Genomic DNA, 13,139 nt, shown 5'->3' with positions numbered 1-13,139 from the left:
AAAGGGTCCTTCCAGATGCCATGAAGAGCACAGGGTGCAGCCAGCTGCAGGTGGTGGCACATGTCGGCACTAATGACGTGTGTCGCTTTGGATCTGAGGAACTTCTCTCTGGATTCCAGCGGCAGTCTGATTTGGTGAAGGCTGCCGGTCTTACTTACGAGATGAAGGCAGAGCTCACCATGTGCAGCATCGTTGACAGAACCGACTGCGGACCTTTGGTGCAGAGCCGGGTGGAGGGTCTAAATCAGAGGCTCAGACGGTTTTGCGACCGTATTGGCTCCAGATTCCTTGACTTGCGCCATAGGGTGGTGGGGTTTCGGGTTCCGCTGAATAGGTCAGGAGTTCACTACACTCAGCTGGCGGCTACACGGGTAGCGGAGGCTGTGTGGCGTGGACTGGGCGGTTTTTTAGGTTAGAAGGCCCCGGGAAAGTACGGGGTGGGCTGCAATCTCAAAGGGTGCTTGGCAAATATAGGACGTGCTTGGATCAAGGAACAATCGGAATTATAGTTGTAAATTGTTGTAGTTGTGCTGGGAAGTCTCTGAGCTTCAAGCGCTAATAGAAAGCACAGAAGCTGAAACCGTTATAGGTACAGAAAGCTGGCTAAAGCCTGAAATAAGTTCTGCAGAAATGTTTCCGAAGTCCTAGATGGTGTTCAGGAAAGATAGATTAGGCAGAATTGGTGGTGGAGTGTTTGTGTCTGTCAGCAGTGGTTTATCTTGTAGTGAAGTCGAAGTAGATACTCCATGCGAATTGGTATGGATGGAGGTTATACTTAACAGCCGAACTAAGTTAATAATTGGCTCCTTCTACCGACCCCCAGACTCCGATGATATAGTTGTTGAACAGTTCAGAGAAAATTTGTGTCTCGTAACAAATAAATACTCCACTCATACGGTTATAGTTGGTGGGGACTTCAACCTTCCCTCGATATGTTGGCAAAAATACTTGTTCAAAACCGGTGGTAGACTGAAAACATCTTCTGAGATTGTCCTAAGTGCTTTCTCCGAAAATTATTTCTAGCAGTTAGTCCACGAACCCACGCGAATTGTAAATGGTTGCGAAAACACACTTGACCTCTTAGCCACAAACAATCCAGAGCTAATAGAGAGCATCATGACTGATACAGGAATTAGTGATCACAAGGTCGTTGTAGCTAGGCTCAATACCGTTTCTTCCAAATCCACCAGAAACAAACGCAAAATAATTTTATTTAAATAGCGGATGTAGTGTCACTAGAAGCCTTCCTAAAAGACAATCTCCATTCCTTCCGAAGCGACTATGCAAATGTAGACGAGATGTGGCTCAATTTCAAAGCTATAGTAGCAACAGCAATTGAGAGATTCATACCTCATAAATTGGTAAGCGGTGGAACTGATCCCCCATGGTACAGAAAACAGGTACGAACGCTGTTTCAGAGGCAACGGAAAAAGCATGCGAAGTTCAGAAGAACGCGAAATCCCGAAGATTGGCTAAATTTTTACAGACGCGCGAAATTTGGCACGGACTTCAATGCGAGATGCCTTTAATAAGTTCCGCAACGAAACATTGTCTCGAAATTTGGTAGAAAATCCGAAGAAATTCTGGTTGTATGTGAAGTACACAAGCGGCAAGACGCAGTCAATACCTTCGCTGCGCAGTGCCGATGGTATTGTTACCGACGACTGCGTCGCTAAAGCGGAGTTATTGAACGCAGTTTTCCGAAATTCCTTCACCAAGGAAGACAAATGGAATATTCCAGAATTTGAAACACGAACAGCTGCTAGCATGAGTTTCTTACGGTTTTCTTAGGGGTTGCGAAGCAACTCAAATCGCTTGATACGGGCAAGTCTTCAGGTCCAGACTGTATACCGATTAGGTTCCTTTCGGATTACGCTGATACAATAGCTCCCTACTTAGCAATTATATACAACAGCTCGCTCACCGATAGATCTGTACCTACAGACTGGAAAATTGCGCAGGTCACACCAGTGTTTAAGAAGGGTAGTAGGAGTAATCCATCGAACTACAGACCTATTTCAAAAAAGGGCAGCTCGTTTTGTAGTATCACGTAATAGGGGAGAGAGTGTGGCAGGTATGATACTTGAGTTGGGATGGAAGTCATTAAAGCAAAGACGTTTTTCGTCGCAGCAATATCTATTTACGAAATTTCAGTCACCAACTTTCTCTTCCGAAAGCGAAAATATTTTGTTGAGCCCAACCTACATAGGTAGGAATGATCATCAAAATAAAATAAGATAAATCAGAGCTCGAACAGAAAGGTTTAGGTGGTCGTTTTTCCCGTGCGCTGTTCGGGAGTGGAATGGTAGAGAGATAGTATGATTGTGGTTCGATGAACCCTCTGTGAAGCACTTAAATGTGAATTGCAGAGTAATCATGTAGATGTAGATGTAGATGAAGACACCTGACACTTACGCTCCAAGAGGCAATATAGACCACATCATACAGCTAAGACATAAGCATGATGTGGCGACATAGGCAAAAAAACTAACATAGACGTAAGGAATACGGCTATACCTTTTATACCGTCTGAAGAGGTACGCTTGATAGTGGCAGAAAGCCGAAACTAACTAGTCCCGTAACTTCTAATCACGACGAGTAAATCAGTTAATAGTGCAGTAGAAACCTGTACCAAAAATAAAATAGTCGTTCATTGAAATCATGCATGCTGCGAGCCAACTAGAAAAGAAATTGTTGAGTATGAAACTTCCTGGCAGATTAAAACTGTGTGCCCGACCGAGACTCTAACTCTGGACCTTTGCCTTTTGCGGGCAAGTGCTCTACCATCTGCGCTACCGAAGCACGACTCACGGCCGGTACTCACAGCTTTACTTCTGCTAGTACCTGTGAGTACCGGCCGAGAGTCGTGCTTCGGTAGCGCAGATGGTAGAGCACTTGCCCGCGAAAGGCAAAGGTCCCGAGTTCGAGACTCGGTCGGGCACACAGTTTTAATCTGCGAGGAAGTTTCATATCAGCGCACACTCCGCTGCAGAGTGAAAATCTCATTCTGAAATTGTTGAATACTTTCTTACAAGTCAAGAACCCGCACCAAAATTACAGTAGTTGAATGTCAACAACGCCGCATGATTCGTCTGTGCCAATGTCGTAGCAAGATGCCTTCGGTTAAAGTACGAGCAACCTGCGTTCATTGTCAGCTGCCAAGACTTCTGTTCTCCTTGTAGACAGTGTAATTTCTTGAATAATGGTAACGATATCCTTTTTGTCTTCAAAATGTGTCGCTGCCCCTTCCAACATACGTACATTATATTTACCACCTCGGAGTTTAAAATAGCTTCTGGCCATTAAGTTTCCAGCATATACGCGACACTACTCTGCAGACTTTTCTTGCTCGTTCCTGCACCGAGCCAGTATGACATGCTTTTTTTTGTAAGACTTTAAAATGTCTAACGTTTATCTCGACGTGCTGCACAGCCAGGGGGAAAGATTTTATGCAACTTCTTATAAACTGTTTTGTAATGTCGCTTTAAATTAGCACTTTTTAAATTAGCACTTTTAACAAGACCGACAATTTGTTGCACATGAAGCAAATTGTAAAGGCTTCAGCCCTGTCAAGTAATGTAAAACAATATTGTACTGTCCAGCCAATCAGAAACTATTTTTACAATGAACTTCAAGCTTTTTAGTATCTTTGCTAACCGAATCATAAAACGTTATTAGCGAACGTCAATGAACAACACAGACGCATGAGATCAGAACGATGTATGGCTCAAATGACTCTGAGCACTATGGGAGTTAACATCCGAGGTCACCAGTCACCTAGACTTAGAACCACTTACACCTAACTAACCTAAGGACATCACGCACATCCATGCTCGAGGCAGGATTCGAACCCGCGACTGTAGAAACAGCGCGGTTCCGGACTGAAGCGCCTAGCACATTTGGGATGCGATTGAATGTGGTGTCAGAGCACATCCCCCCATTCCCCGCAATTTACGGAAACTGGATGACTTGTGTGTGTGCAGATGTGGTACCAACTGCCTTCAGCGACCTACCAAGGCTTCATTACTACTATAACACGACGCGTCACCGATGTTCTCCATGCGAAATATGGACATAACGGCTATTAGGTAGGTGGTAATAAAGTTCTGGCTGATCAGAGTATTATGCAGTCGCATAAGCGACAGGTACTGTAAATTCGCTATGAAACGACATTACATTACCATGCAGAAAGATTTTAAAGATTTAGTTGGTTATGAAAGAGCAAAAAATTATAACGATCGACAGACGAAATACAAGCACTTTGTGTTAAATTTGCGTGGATGGAGAATGTGAAGTAATTGGTGGTACGAACAGTTAAAATTCGGATGCCACACGCATCATTCCACTGTCGATTGTATCAGTTTTTGACCGAACTGAATTAAGTATATATGTACTATATATTACTACAAAATACGTCTGTTAAGTCATAATGCATTCCTGGAAGAATTTTTCGATTTATAACTCACTATTATTGTATTTATAAAGGAAAAAGGAGTGCAGGAAATAAAATAAGAACATCCGGAATGAATTGTAGACCTCACATTTTAAGTGGGCTTGGCTGCATATTGCCCAAAGTAAGACGTTGCAAGGAGAGAAAAAGCTAATTTTTGATTTGGTGATGAAGCAATTACAAAGAAAATTGTGCTGTAGATGGGTCACATCCTGAAAAAAAGGCCAGTTCCCCAAGAGAGGTTTGAAGAATTGATTGTGACCTTGAAAGAAGTACAGGGATAGTTTCCTAAACGTTTTGAGGACACTGCCAATCTTACATTTGGTTTCGAGACCGTTTGCTGTTGCAGCTGAAAGCGCCTCTGTGCATGTGCAGATGTAACTGATCGATCTGCAAGATTGCATTTTAAAGACAAATCCCTTTTACATTAGAACCATCAAGGACCTCTACATTTCTGTCCTCAGGTATATTTTCTACGACTCCATACTGAGGTTGCATAAGTGCTCCAATATTTCGACGAACAGAAGTGGGTGAAAGATGTTATTTCGATTACGAAAGTAAATAAGTGTCAACCAGTGTGCCAAAATCAGTGAAATTGCCCGCGTCTCTCCGTAAGCCGACAATTGGTACCAGATAAAATTATATTGTCTTCAGCGCTCCAAAGTTTATTAAATTATACTGAAAAAATGTTTTGTTTTTATCTGTGTTGTTGAGAAATATGAAACATAACACCAGGTCGTACACCAGTTTCCCGCTCCTCATGGTCAGACAGCGTGGCGTGGCGGTAGGGATATGTCAGCCAGAGCGAGGTGGCTCTCGTGCCAGGGCACGGTCCGCTAGCCGAATTCCTGGCCACCACTTGTGCACTTGAATCCAACCTGCTGTAGCCAGTAACGCAGAGAGACTATTTGCTCCTCTCACAACTGGCGGCGCCACATAATGCACAGCAGGCAGCGAACACATCACAACAGTCTGGAGACACTCCCTGCTTCAACACGTCACATCACGTGGCGTGAGTCTTTGGTGCTACCAGTGTCATATTCAAGCTTCGTGATTACAATATACACTACTGGACATTAAAATTGCTACACAAAGAAGAAATGCAGATGATAAACGGGTATTCATTGGACAAATATTTTATACTAGAACTGACATGTGATTATATTTTCACGCAATTTGGGTGCATAGATCCTGAGAAATCACTACCCAGAACAACCACCTCTGGCCATAATAACGGCCTTCATACGCCTGGGCATTGAGTCAAACAGAGCTTGGATGGCTTGTACAGGTACAGCTGCCCATGCAGCTTCACCACTATACCACAGTTCATCATGAGTACTGTAAGTAGGCTGTTCAGGTTTTTTTATTGGTAACGCCGCCGCCACGTAGCGCTCTGTATAAAAATCACTGGCTGTGCCGTGTGCAGTCTGTGGCTCGTTTGCATTGTTGTCTACCATTGTAGTGTTGGGCAGCGGCAGCTGGATGCTAACAGCGCGTAGCGTTGCGCAGTTGGAGGTGAGCCGCCAGAAGTGGTGGACGTGGGGAGAGAGATGGCGGAGTTTTGAAATTTGTAAGAATTGGTGTCATGAACTGATATATATATTATGACTATAAAGGTAAATACATTGTTTGTTCTCTATTAAAATCTTTCATTTGCTAACTGTGCCTATCAGTAGTTAGTGACTTCCGCAGTTTGGATCTTTTACTTAGCTGGCAGTAGTGGTGCTCACTGTATTGCAGTAGCTTGAGTAACGAAGATTTTTGTGAGGTAAGTGATTTGTGAAACGTATAGGTTAATATTAGTCAGGGCCATTCTTTCGTAGGGATTTTTGGAAGTCAGATTGCGTTGTGCTAAAAAAATATTGTGTGTCAGTTTAAGCACAGTCGTGTATAATTCTTCTAAGGGGACGTTTCATATGCACAGTCGTGTATAATTTTTCAAAGGGGACGTTTCATATGTCGACTCTTAGCCGAGGATACCTCACTGGAATCTTCTGATTTTTTCCTTGTAGTTTGTGTAATTAGTGTAGCTTTTGTTTATTGCTAGCGCGTAATCATAGAGAGAATTTCCTTTGTAGTTGCAGTCTTTCATTGTTGTACAGTAAAATAGTTATGGCATGCATGTAGTTTTGCACGAAGTATTTCGCAGCTGCGCTTGCAATTAACTAGATATTATTTTCAGTGCCATGTTAATGTGTTCTCTTATTTTTGTTCTTCAAATTGTGTTTTTCTGTGTTGTCGTGTGAAAAATTGTGACAATAATGGCGTGTGAAAAACGTAACACTAGGCTCCAAAGTAAACTGAGAAATGACAGTGAAGACGAAAGCAGTGTGTTAGCGTCACCATGTAATGAATTCACTAACGTTCAAAGTAGTAATTTGGTAATAGCGCATAGGGAAATGGAGCGGGCTGCAAATAATGGTGTAGGCAGTGAAACAATTAGTGAACAGGGAAGCATTATCGATCGATCGGTCGGCAACAGCTCGACTCAGGATTCTGAAATGACAGGATACAGTCTTGCAAATACTGTAGATTCAGATTTTGCGTCCTCACCGTTTTCTCAAATAAATTAAGAAACATTTTCTGCTTTTCAAGATGCAAATATTGCCGGTTCAAATGCACTGCCGAATAGCACTGAGGAACATGTTTCAGACACCAGTGCACTGTTATTACAGTTAATGCAACAAATGGAACAAAAACTACAAAAGTTAGATACAACACTTGAACGAAATCAGAAACAAATGGAACAAAATCTTCAAAAGTTAGACACAATGGAACAAAATCAGAGAAAAACACAGCAAAAGCTTAAAAAGTTAGACACATTGGAACAAAAGCTTCAAAAGTTAGACACCACACTTGAACAAACACGTGAAGATTTAACTACTGAGTTACATAACATTGAATGGAAATGCCAAAAAATCTGTAATGAGGTAAAAACACAAATTTGTGAGCATTTTCAACCTATTTTTTCCCGGCATGAAAATGCATTACAGAATCATGAAGCAGCCATAAAAGAACTGCAAACTATTGTTCGTGAAAATCACGACACCTTGCAAGCTAAAATGGACTCGGTTGCATCCACCGATTCGGTTACGCAACTTGCAAGAAATCAGGAAAACTTAAAGGACACAGTAGATTCGATTTCAACACAAATGGACACTCTGAAATTTGGTTCAGAAAAACACACTGAGGAAATGTGTTCACTATTGGAGAAAGTAGCCGAACTTTCAGATCAGTTCATTAACTTATCTACAAAGGTAGATGATGATCTGAATGATACAGAAGAGTGCGAACAAATTAGGAAATTCAAACAAAGTCTGAATCAAATTAGTACGCAACACCAAAGAGAAATCCGGGAAGTACAAGACCAGCTGACACAGGTAATACAACAAATACGTATTTCAGAGCACACTCGCGCTCCAATACGGGAAGAGGGCCATAGAAATACGGAACAGCCACAAAATAATAACACAGGGCACTTCGGAAATTATGAAAGAAATTGGCAAGGTACACCGAATTTTGAGATGGAACCGCCGAAACGACGTAACAATGACCGACATGCGACTCGCCGACATGATGATTTTGACTATAAGCTGTTCATCACTACACGTAAATTCAAAACATTTAAGAATTCTGGCAACGACATTCATCCACAAGCGTGGCTCCATCAATTCTCTCATTGTTTTCCTCCCAACTGGTCATTAGAGCACAGATTAGAATTTCTGTGTGGCTACTTGGAGAATGAACCAGCTGTAAGAATGCGATCGGTCATTCAAGATTGTCACAGTGAAGGAGAATTTTATCATGCCTTCCTCTCAGCATATTGATCTCAAGCTACACAAGACCGAGTAAAACATAGCATCATAATGATGAAACATTTCGAACAATCTGAATTTTCCAGTCTTGTCAAATATTTTGAAGGCATGTTACATAAGAATCAGTATCTTTCAGACCCATACAGCCCCTCAGAACTCATCCGCATTTGCTTAATCAAATTACCTGAACATTTACGACAGATTATTTTAGCAGGATGATGCAAAGACGACATTGAAGCTTTTCAGGGACTGTTACAAGAACTAGAAATTGACACTGACAATCGCGCAACGCGAAAACAGGAGCACAACAATTACAGGTCACACCTGTCACAATTCCGCGATGACAGAAATAATACACCACAAGGCTATTCGTACAACGTAAATCGTGACCAAAACAGACACCACCTGTATGACAACCGTTGGCAGAGTAGTAATTATTACAGGGAAAAATCACCTCTTCGCGGTAATGACTATAACAGAGACAATCAGAGAAACAGACAATATGGATACCAAAATAATTATTATCAAGGGAGACAGAATAACTTACGACGCAACGGTCCAGCGCGCAGTTACGATTCAGGGAGAAATTCTCCACCACGTGACCGACAAGAAAGAAACTATGGAATCTACCGACATGATGACAGACGATATGATCGTAACGACAGACCTGAATTGCAGCAGAACTGGCGGGATTCAAACAGAGCAGGGCCCTCTCGACAAGGTGAATTTGTAGAAGTTAGGTCTCCAAATCCCAATAACGACGCGCGCCAACAAAGACACATTAGGCAATGACTCATACCGCTGGCAGCCACAAAACGTACTTCTGAAACTGACGACGCAGCTACCGTAGCTAGTAATTACGTAAAAATGGAAGACATTAGGGACATCTTACTCCAGGAACACGACGTAAAACATAACAACATTGCTTATCCTGTGATTCACATAACAGTAAATGACATAAAATTTACGGCAGTACTTGACTCTGGCAGCCCCATTTCAGTAATTAGTGAAACAGCCTTTAGCAAATGCAACAAATCGAACGATTGTCCCACACTTCCGTTACGTAAGATTAAATTACAAGGTGCAATCTTTGGGAAAAGTGTAGATGTACGCCAACAAACCAACTTAGAATTCTCTTGTCAAAGCCACAGCTTCTCTATGAACTTTCTTATTGTTCCATTGTTGTCGACGGAAATTATATTGGGAGTAGACTTTTTCAATGAATACAAAGCAATCTTAAACTTTCACGATGCTGAAATAAGTTTAGAGAAAGGAGGTAAGTCAATAGCTTTGAAATTTGAACATTGGCTCTCAAACCATGACGAGGAAATTACCTTCTGTTAGTCAACAGTTCGGAATTTTCTACGGAACTAGACACTAACAATCACTCTGCAAGTATTGACAGGGATGATATCGACGGCATATTTGAAACTAATGAGTTAATTCAGAATAAAATTCAAAAAATTGAGAATTGTAATGACACTGATAGGCAGGACCTTTTTGAGATTTTACAAGCACATTCCACAGTTTTTACTCACAAAACAGGAACAATCAAGGGATTTCAATACCAATTTCGTGTTCGTGAGCATACTAAATTTTGTGTTAGACCATACGTAATTCCAGCACATTATAGGGACCGTGTTAGAACAGAAATACAATCTATGCTTGACGAGGGCATTATTGACCCTGCAGTAAGCTCATACAACAATCCATTACATGTTGTTGAGAAGAAAAATTGGTCGATCAGGCTTGTCTTAGATTCGAGACAAATCAATACTATCATTATTCCTGAAACAGACAGGCCGCAAACGTTGGAAGAACTTCTTCAAAATTTTAAAGGTGTAAAAGTGTTGTCTTCCATTGATCTCAGATCCAGCTTTTATCAGATGGAACTTCATCCAGAATGTAGAAAATACACAGCTTTCCTTTGTTTCGGCGTTTTTTATCAGTTTCGGAAACTTCCTTGTGGCTTGAACATTTCTTCAGCAGCATTCATTCGCGGGCTAAATTCCATATTACCTGAATTCTTAAAACGTCACATCACCTTATATGTGGACGATATTCTGATAGCAGAAGCCTCATGGGAACAACATAATCGCATCCTCAACAGCGTGTTACATATTTTTGCAGAATCTGGAATTACAGTTAACTTGGAAAAGTCTGAATTCGGTAGGACGAAGGTGAAGTTTTTGGGATACATTATTTCTTCTGAAGGCATTCGGCAGGATCCTGAAAAGTTAGAAGCAATCAGAGCCATTCCAGTTCCATCCACAAAAAAACAAGTCCGCAGTTTTCTAGGTCTTGTAAACTTTTACCGTCGTTTTCTGAATATGCAAATTCTAGTTACACCAAAACTTTTTTCTCTCACTGGAAAAAATACTATTTGGAACTGGGACGAACAAGAACAGTTGGAATTCAATACTTTGAAAGAATCGCTACTTAACGCGCCAATACTAGCTCACCCAGATCTCTCACAAGATTTCTGCCTTAGCACGGATTCTTCTAAAGTCGGTCTTGGTGCCCATTTATTTCAAGAAGCCATAGAAAATGACACTACCGTTCAGAAAACCGTTGCTTTTGCTAGCCGAGTGCTAACAAAATCTGAAAAAAACTATTCCGTTACTGAATTAGAAGCTTTAGCTATCGTTTGGGCATTTAACAAATTCCATTTCTTTCTTTATGGTAAGCACGTAAAAGTATACAGTGATCATCGTGCATTACAATTTCCTATGTCTTCAAAAATAAATCCTAACAGGTTAAAACGTTGGGCATTGTTTCTGCAAGAATTCCACTTCACAATAGTCTACATTCCCGACAATGAGAACATTGTGCACCGGCTGGGCTTGAGAAAAGTAACACAGAAAGCAACCTCGAGAAAAATTTGAGTATTCTTTACATTCAGAAAGTCGCCTTTCAAAACTTCATCACCACATCTTTAAACGATATTGCTCATGAACAAGATAAAGATCCGATATGGAAAGACATCAAAAGTAAATGGCATGAAAAGACACACACACACAGATTCGGCATTATTATCTGGTTAGAAACAACATACTGTTCAAACGCTGCACTGTTGATGACAAGCTATGGGTACTTTGCATTCCAGACGATTTCGTTAATAAGCTCATTTGGTACATTCATTTCAGCTATGCACATTTTGGTCCACGAAAATGTTATCATATTCTTCGAACGACTTGTTATTTTAACAATATGGAAAAGAGAATTCGAAGAGTCTTGTCTATTTGTAAACTTTGTCAAAAGGCGAAACCATCTACTGTCTCGCATCGTGCTCCATTGTTTCCTATCATTCCTTCTAAATTAAAAGAATTTGCTGCCGTTGATCTCTTGGGACCGCTTGTCAGAACATCTAATGGATTTTCGTACGTTCTAGTCGCTGTTGAACTTACTTCAAAATTTGTTTCTTTCACTTCGTTACGTAAAGCTACTGGACGGTCTGTATCCAACGCCTTTGTTAAAAATTTCTTACGTGAACTTGGACACGTTAGTAAAGTCATTTCAGATAACGGACCGCAATTCAGATCTGCTGTTTGGTCACGCATGCTTCGTAACCATAAAATCAAATCTGTTTTTATTTCACTGTACTCACCACATTGTAACCCGTCTGAACGGATTATGAAAGAAATCAATAAGCTTTGCAGACTTTATTGTCACAGAAAGCATCAGCATTGGGACAGATATTTACACTTATTTCAAAACGTGCTGAATGAAATGCCTCATGACTCCACTGCTTTACCACCTGTTCTTGTACTGAAGAATAAAGAACCACCGAACAGAATCAGAGAGCTTGTACCTTTTCCGAATACACGTAAACTTTGACACAAAGACATAATTGATTTGGCTATTAAAAATATAAATTCTGCTGCAGACAAAAGGAAAAAATTACACGGTAAAGCAAATGCAAAGAAATTATATATTGGTCAGAAAGTTCTCATTAAAGCTCATTCATTGTCACATAAGAAGAAACACTTGAGTCACAAATTCTTTCTAGTTTACAATGGACCTTACAGAATCCGACGTATACCACATGATAATTGCGTTGAAGTTGAAACTCTGCGTACTAGGAAGAGTAAAGGTTTACACCACATTTCACATGTAAAACCGTTTATTGAAAGATAATCTGCTTTTTAACTTTGTCTTTGCCATAAAGCTGTTGACATCACGTCACTAGTATACTTTGTCATACTAAGAATCTGTTAACATGCAACAATGTTTTGAAGTTAACTATCCTGTCTAGAACTTAGAGAACTTATTTAGACAGTATTTACGAATTCATTGTTATAGTGAACAGACGTCACAGTGTTATTGTTTGTGTACATTCTTACTTGTTAGATGCACTATTACGTAACGACTATAAGGCTTACATACTTAGAACATTTACCAGTACTGCTAATGAAATTTTTATGCAACATTTTGGTTTACTTGAAAATACATTCTTTATTTGAAGTACATTCGGTGAGATTGGAGATGACTTAGCATTTGGTTTCTCTGATAGCTACAAGATTATATCATGACGCTACTAATATGTGACACCATTTACATTGTTGCTTTCGCGGTGTATCTGTTTTACATCTGCACAGTTTTTCTGAATTCTTCTGGAAAGTATAACATGTTTTAGTAGTAACTTTTGTGGTATAGCTACAATGAGACAGCCTTTATCGTAGCACAACAATACGTTACATTATAGTACTTTCTTGATCATGGTAAGGTATGTAATAACTACAATATCTATACGGAAAGCATTTCACTTTTGTTTATCATGAGGTCAGTACATTGACTTCTGCAGAACTTTGCTTACAGAGGACGATAACTACGACACTTCCACAGAGATTATCTTACAACAAGACGCACAGTTT

Source organism: Schistocerca gregaria, chromosome 3, assembly GCF_023897955.1.
Source record: "Schistocerca gregaria isolate iqSchGreg1 chromosome 3, iqSchGreg1.2, whole genome shotgun sequence".
Classification (NCBI taxonomy): Eukaryota; Metazoa; Arthropoda; class Insecta; order Orthoptera; family Acrididae; genus Schistocerca; species Schistocerca gregaria.
This window is presented reverse-complemented; position numbering follows the sequence as displayed.